The 12,291-nt window shown below is 36.8% G+C and overlaps 1 long non-coding RNA gene across 1 annotated transcript in view; it reads right to left on the bottom strand.

Moving 5' to 3' along the window:
• Positions 1 to 2,685: 2,685 nt before the first annotated feature.
• The window catches only part of LOC141941840 (uncharacterized), a 32,959-nt gene continuing 23,353 nt past the window's right edge, over positions 2,686 to 12,291 (bottom strand). The window contains exons 2-4 of the long non-coding RNA XR_012628440.1: positions 10,393 to 10,486; positions 7,627 to 7,727; positions 2,686 to 3,234 (exon numbers count right to left, since the gene is read on the bottom strand). This is a non-coding gene — a long non-coding RNA (uncharacterized LOC141941840). The remainder of the gene's footprint in view (positions 3,235 to 7,626; positions 7,728 to 10,392; positions 10,487 to 12,291) is intronic.

Raw genomic sequence — 12,291 nt, 5'->3', positions numbered from 1 at the left:
GAAATCCGTCTTAATAGAGGAATTGCTACTGCAGCTGTGTAATTACAATGAAGCTAACATGACAGGAAAAACACACAACAGAGCTGATTCTTTCATGGTGTCACTTTTAATCTGACTACCTGAATTAAAATCAATATCAGTAAGAATACTTGACCTTAGGATCCCAAGTACACCTTATTGTTAATGTTCATAAAGTAAGGAAGAAATGAGGTAAATGAGGTAACCTTGTATAAATCTGTGAAATCTATGTCTGATCCTCACAACTTTATCTCCCTATAGTCATTCAGTAGCTTTTAGAGAAAATGAATATTTATTTCAAACTAAGAAAAAGAAAAGTTTGGAAACTGTTTATTCATAATTACACTGCTTCCTCTCTGAAATTCCTGCCTAAAGTTGTTCTGCCTGCAAAGTACTTATATCTGTAGAGATGTTCCACTTTCTTACTACACAAGTGGTGCAAATAATTTGGCCATTCTTTAGATTATTAAGTCTTTTCTTTAGCATTATTTTTCCTTTTCTCTGTGATAACATCCTATTTTGTTATGATACTTTGTCAGTATTTCCATTAGAAAGACCCTTGTTTTGGTACGTTACATTTTAAAACATCTGCTTGGTTTAACAAGAAGTCTTATTACACATAATTAATGTCTTCAGTGAACAGTTCACAGTCATCACATGTTGCAAAAGCTCCAGTACGTAAATTTTGGGTTTCTAAGTGGCATGTGAGGTTACTTGTCAAATTCCAAGCTGATATAATGCCACTGAATTCAATAGAAATACACTTAGTATAAATATGGGTCATTTGTTTCATCACTCAATAATAATATAGATGCCCTCTAAAAATCTTGTTGTACCTTATCACTTTCTTTTGGGTCACAGATCTGAGATGTGTAAATTTTTGTATACTTGGCTCAAGATACCTTTGTCCTAACTCTCCAGAGACATTGAAATCTGTAACCCCAGTCAAAATCTGTGGGCTTTCAGTCCGTAAGACTCTTAAGCTGGATATTCCATAGATGCAGTGCTGAACATATTATTACTATTTTTTGAAAATTTGGATCCTAACTTGCAGGTTTTTGCTTGTGTTGCAAGTTTGTTGCAAGGGGATAGACACATAGTATAAGCAATACAAGGAATAAGGAAGGCAACTTGGAACAAGCGAACTATAAAATAATAAAGCTTCACTTGGGAGGAAATAACTGCTTTCATATTAAATGTGCTCTTGTTCTGTGTCACATACTAAACTGACACAGCATACAAAAGGGAAAAAGCTTTTTAGGTCACTTAGGAGATATTTATTTGCCTACAGCTGTAATTTCATTAGAATGCTAGAAGCTCCAGTTGAAGATTATGAAGTTAAAAGAAATGAGGGAATAAAAATCATGGTACATGAATGAAATGACAGGAAAAAAACAACCAATGGTTCCTTTGTGGCTATGTCAAGCCATTAATCTAGAGCTGTTGTTAGGTGACCATAGTTCTTCAACCTCCTGGTATCACTGAAGCAAACAATTAAATGTCTTAGCTGTATTTTTTTCTCTTTCTAACACCTAGAACTGTACCTGAGCTTTGAATGCTTTTTCCATATTTTGTTGGGAAAGATTTCTGATCTGCATAACAATGTTAGAAAGAAGAATTTGTACATACATTATGGCACATATGAACATGGAAACTTTTAAGCTGTCTCTGAAGGTTTTTACAAATATCTTAAAAACCAATGTACTGTAGGAAGCTTCAAAGAGGAAAGCATTAATAAATCCCTAGGTGTATAAGTAGCCGTTATCATGAAAGATTTAGTCGATTCAAATGTGTGAGGGCACATTGTTTTCACTACAGTGGTCAGCAGGATTACCTGGGTATTCCTGCTGGCTGCTTGTTTCTTTCAGTGTCTGAACAAAACTAGCGACACTAAAATGGAAGGTATTTGTATGAAAGGTAACAATTTTCAGTTTAGGATATAAAGAATCTGTCTCAGATAGAAAAATGCATTTCAGTGCTCCTGTAAATAGGAAAATCTTCTCATTGCAATGAAATGTCTTGGGTAAATGGCAGGAATATCTGTCACTTTAAAAGTATGGACAGAAGCAGATTGTTTTCTATTCTGTGGTTCTTTCCCTGCACATTTCTAGTAGTGCAAATCATTGCCAAAGCAGCTGTACTTCTCAAAACAATTGATTTTGCCTTTGGGAACTTTCCACACAGGAACAAGGTATGGTAGTTATTTCTTACAGTAGTCCTCTCCATAACCTTATCACGGGAAATATTTTGAGACTGAACTACTATGGCTTCATTGATCTTTCAACAGGATGATGTCATAGTCTATTGCTGTCCCACAGCTGCTCTAAACTAGGACCAGAAAGCTACCAGGGCTTTGGTCAGTATAAAAGCTGCCCCATGGGCAGAAGCAGTCTACTCCTTTGTTGTTCACTCAAGTAAACCCAGAGAGGAAAATTTTTTCAAGAAAAAAATTTAGATGCTTAGAGCAATTGCCACAAGATATTTATATGCTAATTGTGGATGATGTCTTTCTTACATTCATGGATGTAAATAGCAGTGAATCACATGAAGGTTAAGTACATAGCTGGGCAAAACTGATGACGAAAAAAATATTGTATACACACTGTTAAGGAGTTTGACAGATATCTCCCATTCCCCAAAGATCTTCTCAAAACCATTAAACCTCTTCAAGAGAGAAAGTGTTTTCATTGACTGTGGTGTCATACTCATCAGAACAACAAACTAAAGATAAATGAAAACATGAGATTTATTTTCTTTAAAAAACCCTCAATCATAGAAATAGGAAACAAATTGTCAGAATTCTTTCTCATAAATTTGCTGGGACTTCCCTTAAGAAGAAACTTTAGACAGATAGCAGCCTGGGTAGCTCCTACCAAGTAGAAGAATTTTAATAAATAATTCTTTCTCTCTAAGCTGCCCCCTGACTTTCTGATCCAAGCTAGATCAGGCTGGTTATAGATGGCCACCAATGCCAGAGTGGTTCTTGTCAAATCTGACCTTCTGATGGAGCATCTGACAGTGGTGCACATTACCTCTACCTCTGAACTGAGCTGCTGTGCTTTTATCGGTCTTTCTGTCCTTGTAGCTTCTTCATATTTGGCAAGGTATCAGTCTGTTTTTCCTTGTGATCCATATTGGTTTATGTAACTTGTTGGAAAGCAGCACATCATCTGATTTTATAGATCTCAAAGTGGGTGTTCTGGGGAGATAGGCATCCTGAAAGACAAAACCATGTCCTCACGATCAGACTGTAAGTCTCTGCAAGAGTACTGTGTATAAGAACTGAGAGTACAGGTGGATGAGCAAGCAGCTGCAGCAAGGATGAATATCATCTTTGTTCCTGCCACCTGCTATGCCAATTTAGAAATAACTCTGTAAACATGCCTACAGAGCATAGGAGATTTCATTGAATATCTGAATGTGACACATCGCTGATGCTTTACTTCTGATGGCTAATAAAGGTCATATTATATTTGATGATCTAGCAGCTGAGATGTAAGAAAGCAAAAAGGTTTGTATTGTTCAGGCACCACCAAGTTAGGTTCTGTTCTCACAGAAACTTCCAAAATTGTGAAACCACTGTTTTTATTAGGGCTACCTCTGGATGACAACTGTATAACTGAAAAAGCAATTCTCTGATTTTGTATAGCTCAGGCCCAATACTGTATCCTGCAGGCAGGCTTGTTTCTTAGTTGATCTTAAGGTTTTATGGAAACAGACAACCTCTGATACTGTACGCAATGAATATAGAAATTGCCCAATCATCTCTTTATTAGCTTATACACAGATAAATTACAGAGACTCAAAAGGCCTTAAAAATACCACTGCTAATGTCAGCATCAGTACAGTGTTTTCTCCTACATGTGTGCAGTAATGCTATGGGGAAGTCTGGGAGGTCAGATGCTGTGGCTGTTCTGAGTTCTGCCTGATATGCATATCAGCAATGTGGATGTTCTGTTGGCCCAATGACAGAGTATCTGTTGTGCAAGAAAAGTGCTGCCAAAAGCAGTTCTTCTGTTCTTAAACATGGAGGATTGGTGCTGCAAAAACCTTGGGTAGAAGTGACAGGGGGTATGTGGGAGTTCCTCTGCAGCTCCACTGGTACTGTTCCAGTCACATCCATTCCACAGTGGGTGGACTGGAAGTGCTGTACCAGATACAGTAAAGGTCTCAGAGTGACTTATTAGTGGAATACAGGAGTTAAGGAGGTTGGTAGATTGTAAAGCTTCTATTAAAAATGGTTTACCTATGTTCTTAATTCTTCCAATAAATATTTATGAGGGTCTGAAAAGTGTCAGGCTAAATGTCAGGTCAAGAACATTTGGGGCTCATTTATATGTCATTCATGTCTACCTTCACTCATTTTTCTCTTGTTCCTATGTCCTTTATACAACTACACTCCTGGATTCATAATCTCTTTTTCTCTTGAAGATAGCTGCTGTTAACTTGTGCTGAATTTCTGCAGAGTATTAGGTATAAGGAGACATGTATTTTTCTATATTGCAACTTCAGTGATGTAATAAACTGCTGATTTGTATAAAAGTGGTTTTTTTAAATGAGATTCTTTGAGGAATTGCTATAGAATACAGCAGAATTTACTTGAGAAGTATTAATAAAAGGAATAAAACCAACAGCTATAGGCCTTTAATACAAGAAGTGTTTCAGGAATGTTTTATTGCTTCTTGGATATTATTTAGTAGAGAATTATAAACTCTATAACTGAACAATACATAGACAGTATCATTGGACTATATTGCATAAGCTGGGCACATTCCATAAGCTGCATTTCTTTCAAACTGTACTAGATTTTTTGCTAAAAAGCATTTACATTATGAATGTGCTACTGTCTTGTTAACTCAGAAAAGTTATATGTCCACTCAAAGAGGGTGTATTGTAGGGCTTCTTGAATGTTACCCTGTCATAAGAAATCCTGTTTACACAGTACTTCCTTGGATCTAGGTATGCAACTCGATTTTGTGGTTGAAAACCACAAGAAAATAAAATTATTTTAGATTTGAAAATAACATGACTAACTGGTGTTATTCTAAGTCGTTAACAATATTTTAACAATCATGATTTACAGTTAATACTCATTTTTTGTGTCAAGAGGCCTCAAACTAAAATTGGAGCCTTTTATGTAGATGTTATATGCTGTCAAAAAATTGTTCCCTTCATCTCTGCAAGCACTGGGGATGAGGTGATTCTTTTCATGATTCTTTTATATGACTACCATAATATTAGAGGAAATAGGGAGGATTTTTTTTCAGTTGTTCCAGGGAGGAGAATGAGATATTGAAATTACAAGTCATTCTCAGTACTAGGAAAACTAAACATAAAATATCCATGAGTACACCTTACCAGTGTAACAATCAGAGTGGTGAGAGTTGGAAACAGCTTCCCAATAATAATCAGAGTAGTGGTGGAAAACCTTAACTACTTTAAAGTGGTATGTCATCGCCTCATGAAAAACATTGCATGATGTAATTGCCTGTGAAAGCAGAACCTATGAACTTGGCAGTCCCCTCTAGTCCCAAGGCCATTTTTTGTTTCTTTTAGCATATGATTCCCGCTTTTAAGTGGATGCAAATTTTCACCAAAGAAGGTACCATATGACACCATACACTCCACCATATTGTGGGCTAAGCAAAGGCAAAGGGACCATATATTGCCTCAGCTTGTGCTAGACCATGTGAAAATGCCCCATATTTTATTCATCAACCATGTTTTGTCATGGTTTCTGTAGGAATGGAAGAACAAGGTTGTTATGATTAAACTTAATTTAACAGCATAGTCACTGCTGGGTAGTGATGATTTTCCTCATCCACATTCAGGTGAACAGAATACATCTTATTAGCTATGCTTGTTTCAGACTTTATATGCTGGGCTGGCTTTGATGAGAAGATTCAAATCCTGTCTTGAATAGAAATTGTTTTACCATATCTGCTGGCCAGAAATCAGTCAAGACTGCCCAACCGTCATTTTGGTAAAAACTGCCAATTTCAGTTGCATTTGATGTGGTGTCATAGAAGAGACCTATGTCCATTACTAATCCTTGTATTTACCTGGTCTCCTGGCAAATAACTCTTGAAAACCAATTAGCATTGGTTATTGTCTTCCAAACCCAAAGGTTTATCGTACATGCTTTAGCTGCTGTACATCCATTCACAAAAAGCACAATGCTGTTCTTAAAAGAGACAGAAAGTTGGCAACATTTTTTATCTTGAAGAGTTCTATAGGCTCATATGATGGAAACAGTTTATTTCCTCTCTTTGGACAGAATCGTTTCTGGTAGGGTACTGGCACCTTATTCCTGAAAAAACAAGGGCTATCAAGATGCTCAGTGAAAGCCGCAATATTTTTTTCTTTTAAAAACTGAGAAATTACCTGTGTAGGATTCAGATTAACAAAAAGGGAAAAAAAAGATTTTTTTGTGTAAGAGGAAGACATTTTCAGTGAATCAAATTAAGACAGACAAAATACAGGACTGAGCGTAAGGAAGAGACTTCCACTCCTGATCTTAGTTGTTCCATCTGATCTAGGGAGCAGCATTTAAATAGTCATTGCTGTGGATTCACAGTCTGTAGAACAGGACTAGTACTTTACCTGAGGAGGATGTAGGTCTTTTATTTCAACTTACCAAAACACTTTTGGTATTTTAGATGATATAAAAGCTAAAACTGAAAAATCTACTTTCCTTGCATCAGGTATTTGCTGTTCTAACATACAGTCAATTTTATCATACATATTCTCGTGTTTTGATCAGCAGTGTTGTATAAATTATTTCTATTTGACACCTCCTTCCTTATTTTTATTGAAAAGGGATTGTTTCCATGTATCATGAAATACATTCTTCTATTGGCATGTGTGTTTACATCTCACTGCTTGTATCAGAAGCTATATCAAATAGACAAAGTTGAAATTTTTTACAAGTACATGCTCTGTAGATCTCATTAGAGTGTTTACGGCAAGGTAGTTTAAGCTGAGCTTGCACTTTATTTGCATTTGGTTTATACTGGCATTTGAAGAATAGGGTTTTGCTGGCAGAAACATTCACAGAAAGTGAATGTTAATGCTACATGAAGGAATATCTGCAGAATTTGCAGAATTTCAAAAAGCTGCTGTTGTATCTGCTTCAAGTGTTGGGAAACAGGGAACTACTGACATATAATATTTATACAGTATATTACAGGTTTTGAATATTTGTGACCAATTCCCTATGGAAAGAGTGTTCAAAACAGGAAAAAAATGTGATCAGTTCTGAAGAATCTGGAAATAAAAGAAAAAATCAATATCTTGCAAATTAGTCTTACTCACAAAGTAAAAGAAGTGGATCTCCTCTCCAAAGGCCATTTTATTTTGTAAACCTCTGTTGGTCACCAGGATTAACGAAAGGATGGACTGGAAGTTTCTGTCAGAACAAAGACTGAGTAAGAACTGATCAGTGAGGTGCTGCAGTACAGCAGAGCTTCTTACTATTCTCCTCTTGTTTCAGTCTTCTGTTGTGCTACTGTCTTCAACATTGCAGTGCAAAATTGTTTGGCAGTTTGACTAAGAATAAGAAAGAAACCACTTTGCATAATCACTAGTTTCACATAAACTACAACTTACCCCAGAGGTGATCTCTTCTAGAAAGCTGATTTTCTTTCATTTTCTCAATGTATACCCAAGCTTCATAGTAAAGAATCTGCAGCATTGACGATGCGAAGGTGCTATGCAAGTACAGATAATCATGATGACTATTTAAAAAGAATGTTATATCATACAAAGCTCTAGCAAGCCTTTGATCAGTTTATCCAGCACTATCTTACCTGTTTTTGTGACAAAAATAGTATTTCTTCACTAGTTCATTCAAATTGGGATGACATTTATAACTTTATTCTGTTCTTTGTTTTGCAAAGAGCTGGAATAATGAAAGAATTTCTGCCTGTCAAATACTCTTCTGTTCTTTATTCACAAAACTCCCAGTTATGCCCGTAAGATTTACAGTGATGGTGGGAGGCAATAAGAGATTTTAATTAATATTTCAGTATTTAGCAGAGTATGGCTTAGAGATTCTCATCTGCCTTCAGCCGTGCTAACTGAAGGAAATGAGACTTGTATGTGCACATTTGTGGGTGAATTTGGTAAAAATTATATAGATCCTTACTGAAACACTCTTCAGAAGCATAAATCTCATTGTTGCATAGAAGTTGCTACACTGTCACTAGAGTGCCTGATAAATGTGTCAATAAGCCATCTGTGCTCCTTTCTCAGTGTGAATGGCTCAGTGAGCCCAATTTTGCCTTCTGAATAAAACAGATTGGTCTCCCACTGTTGTCACAAAATCATCCATTTTACTGTTCCACCCTTCTCTTCTGACTGAGTCCACAAACTCCTAACAGTAGCTCCAACCTCTCCTGCAGGTAGCACTCATTATCCCACTCGGTCAATCTTTATTTTTTCCATTGAGCCCTGGAGCTAAGCATAAACTAGCTTCTTTTTCCCCACCAAGTAAAAAGCATTAATGCCAGATAAGTCACACATCAGACATCTACTCCATACTCACTTTCATTTAGTCTCCAGATACCTTGAAAAGATAGATAACACTCATCTGAAACAAGCTGGTGGGTGGAAAGGATGACATAGTTGCCACTGCCTTTTCATCTTTTGGAGTATTATAGTAGTGGATTAGTTGATATCAATCATACAGAGTTATGTGCAATATATGTTTTTTCTATTTATTCTTGCAAGTAGATAAAACAGAAGGTTTGTTGTATAAACTCAGTGTATAGTCATATGCAGTACCTTGTGGGAGTAGCTGTTAGCAGTTTGGAGTTTTAATTACTTATAATTTAATAGCTTGAAAACATCTATTCTGGAAGCTATTGAGTTTGTCTGAATTACACAATTTAGTTTTTAAAAGTTACGTGGATTTCTACAGCTGCACTGATTACATTTTTCATTTGCATGACAAGGTCAGGTACTTCTTTGTAAAACAGCATTTTATAATATGCAAGCAGCAAAACGAAAATCTCTTTGTAGGTTCTTATTGTTAGAGTCTTAAAGTCTGTATGGAAAGCTACAACCTTCTTAGAAGCAAATAATTATATTGTAAGCTGAACTGTATTAGAAGTCTACTAAAAAGCTCATACTCTCACAATGCTATTTTGATGTGGCATACATTTGTCAGATTATAGTGTCTTTAGATATCACTAACGAATTTTGTTTCACCAGTAAACCAACTGGAGAGAAATCACTGTCTTCACATGTGGCAGATATTTTACTGGAAGACCTACTGCCTACTTTGCACAGCTTCTTGCACAGTTACTGTCTCTGCATAAACATGAAATCCCACAAAAGAAAATGACGTGGTCTAGAAAGGTGATTTCTGCTGAGTAGATCCTTCCCCTGAGGCACTCCAAGCAACAAGCTGAATGAACGGTGCTGGCTCTGTGCAGGGCTGGTGTCAGAGCCTCTGCACTGTTCCCCTGCTCCAGTGCAGAGGTATCAAAATGACCCTGGACACAATCAGACACATCTCAGTGGACTCATTATTCTGGTTTCAGCACCAGTGTGACCACAACTGAGAGAAAAGAGGAGGAAAAGGAAGAGGCAGCATCCTTGCAGTGGCAAGAGGAGATCAGAAGCATAATCAGGAAAATTATAAGAGAAATCCTGAGGCTCAGGTAGACTCAGGAAGGACTGGTAGGTGTCAGAGGAGGGCTCAGGCACTAGGCAGACCTGGATTCACCTGACAGTTTTTTCAGCTGAGACCTGGCTATTGAAAAGATGAGAACCCAAGAACTAGCAGATCTAGGAGTGTGAAAAGATAGACCATGTACAGGCTAACTTGCCCCTTTCAATTTCTCCAGATATAAAATGAGAACGGTAATTTTTACTGACTTTATAAGCACATTGAAAAGTGTACATCAAATGTTTGCATGTCAGATTTTTCCTTAGATTATGCTTCCCAAATGGAGTTCTTTGCTTAATTTCCTCATGGCTTTCCTTACTTATGTGGAAACAGAACTGAATACTGAAATATTTACGGCTAGTTCAGAATGTGGACATTTCAGTTGTCTAATAAAGATGCTAATATATAACCGGATATGCCACACCTCAGCTTTTGGAAGTCCTCTCCCTCCTGCATTGCTTAAAGTATTCACTGAGATTTCCTTTAAATTATGCAGTGGCATGAGACTTGTGGAGCATTGATAATTATGAGGAGAATCAGCTATAAAATGATTGCTCTAAAATGCATATTACAGAATATATTTCTGTGCATCTGTGTGTGCCAGAACCTTCACCTGAGAAAAACAAAATTAATCTGTAATTGCACTGGAAACTGAAGAAATTGCTTTCAGACCAAATCAGTTGGGATTTACCAGGACTCACCGTGGTCATGTCAGACAAATTCAGATGGCTCCACAAGAGTTGCTCCCATATTCTTACATGGTTCTTACAAGGAAAAAGCCTGGAGAACAGATAGCTGCAGAAAGATCAAAAACACTGTGTGAGGAGAGCTGTGAGAAGCAGCTGCCATTAGAGCTTCTAAAGAGTGCTTCCAGTGAGGAGTTCACATTCAGAGTCCAGTCCTCCAGGTGGTATTTCTCAAAGCCTTACACGTGGGTGACCTGCATTCCTTAAATCTTCTTTAGGTAACCTGCGATGTTCAAACACACATATTTATGCAAACTGACAAACAGCAGACTGGGAGAAAACACAAATAATGCAGTATTCAAAGTTCAACAATTTTTCTGGTAAATGGAAATTATTGTAGCAGTTCAAGGTAGCCCATAGAGTTTTTTCTAATTCAGTTTTAATTACAGTATTACACAGTGAAGCTATGCTCAAGGAAGTATGAAAGAAGAGGCAGCATCAATGCAGTGGCAAGGGGAGGGCAAGGAAATTTTAACAGAAATTCTGAGGCTTGGATAGAATCAGAAAGGATTGGTAGATAACAGAGGAGGGAACCAGGAGTAGGCAGACCTGGATTCACTGAATCATGGGACACTGGTGTTTTTTTCAGCCTTTTGTCTGAGCTGAAACAGATGTTGTAAAGCTTTGGGGAGGATTGGTTGTTTTTTTTTTTTTTTCCTGAATCACTTTCCTGCTACTTTCCACTCCTATTTTTAGCAAAGCTCTTAACCAAGGAGATAAAGGTAATCAACCCACAGAATGAATATTGAATTGCTTTAAGAAGAATCCAAGTAGTAGTATGAATTTGACTAGACTTTTTTTTCCTTTGTATATACTTGGTAACTAGCTAATATAATGTAATAAGAATATTAAAGAATAAAGGCAGTGCATATCAACACACTTGGCAATGAGGAGTGTCATACTATTCAAAAAAGTGTGGTCAGTCTGTATGGCTTTAATGCTCTTAAAGATTTCTAAACCAGATAATGTGGTGGGAACAGTGTTTCTTTTGACTTCCTCAGTGGTGTTTTCCAGATCCTTTTAGGTCTAACTTTGAGATACTCTAGTGAACATTTCTCAAAGTGGCTGATCTGAGTGCCTGCTGTCAGTTACTTGTGGTGCTGCTTCACTTGCAATGATTTGTGCAGCTAGTAGCTGTCCTCCTTTTCATTGCTTAGCCAAACATCATGGGATTCTGGAAGTGAGAAACAAGGAACATGTGAAAAGAAAAAACAAAAAAATAATCTCTAGATATATGCAACCTCAGTGTTAAGATTTTCAAGGAGACCAAAATCTTCCCTTTGAATGAATATGTGTGCATGTATGCCACAGAGCAACAGTTTTAGCTCTGTAGTTAAGCCTGAACTGTGCTCTGTTTGGAGATCAGTGTTTCCATCTCTTGGTTATATGTGAAGAAAATTATGTATTGCTGCGTAAAACTGCTGCAAACTTCACCTCCTCTTTGAATAAGTGATGATTTTACAAGGAAGACTGTTTATTAGGTTTACATTTATTTTTAAAGTAGTTTCTTAAAGAAATTTAACATATTTTCCAGGCTTTTTACTATTCCAATTGATTTCATTAGAAATATTCAGGCATCTTGAATTTTCTAAATAATTTAAACACAGTGCAGTCACTGGCTGCATTGATAAAGCCTGTTTTTTTTCCCTAATTGTTAGTCTTTTTTTTGGTATTATTCCTAACTGAAATTATGTTCTGGAATAAAACGGACAACAATCTTTTTCACAGTTTCATTTTTCTTTCAAGATCTAGTTCTCTGTTTTATTCTTTAGACATTGCAGTATTTTTCCCCTCAGTTGAAGAACTGCTTGAAATATATTACATGTCTATCAATGCAACTGAAGTGCCAAGAAG

The sequence above is a fragment of the Strix uralensis genome, chromosome 3 (assembly GCF_047716275.1).
Source record: "Strix uralensis isolate ZFMK-TIS-50842 chromosome 3, bStrUra1, whole genome shotgun sequence".
NCBI classification, from domain to species: domain Eukaryota; kingdom Metazoa; phylum Chordata; class Aves; order Strigiformes; family Strigidae; genus Strix; species Strix uralensis.
Note: the sequence above shows the minus strand (reverse complement) of the source record. Positions and strands in the feature narration are given on the sequence as shown.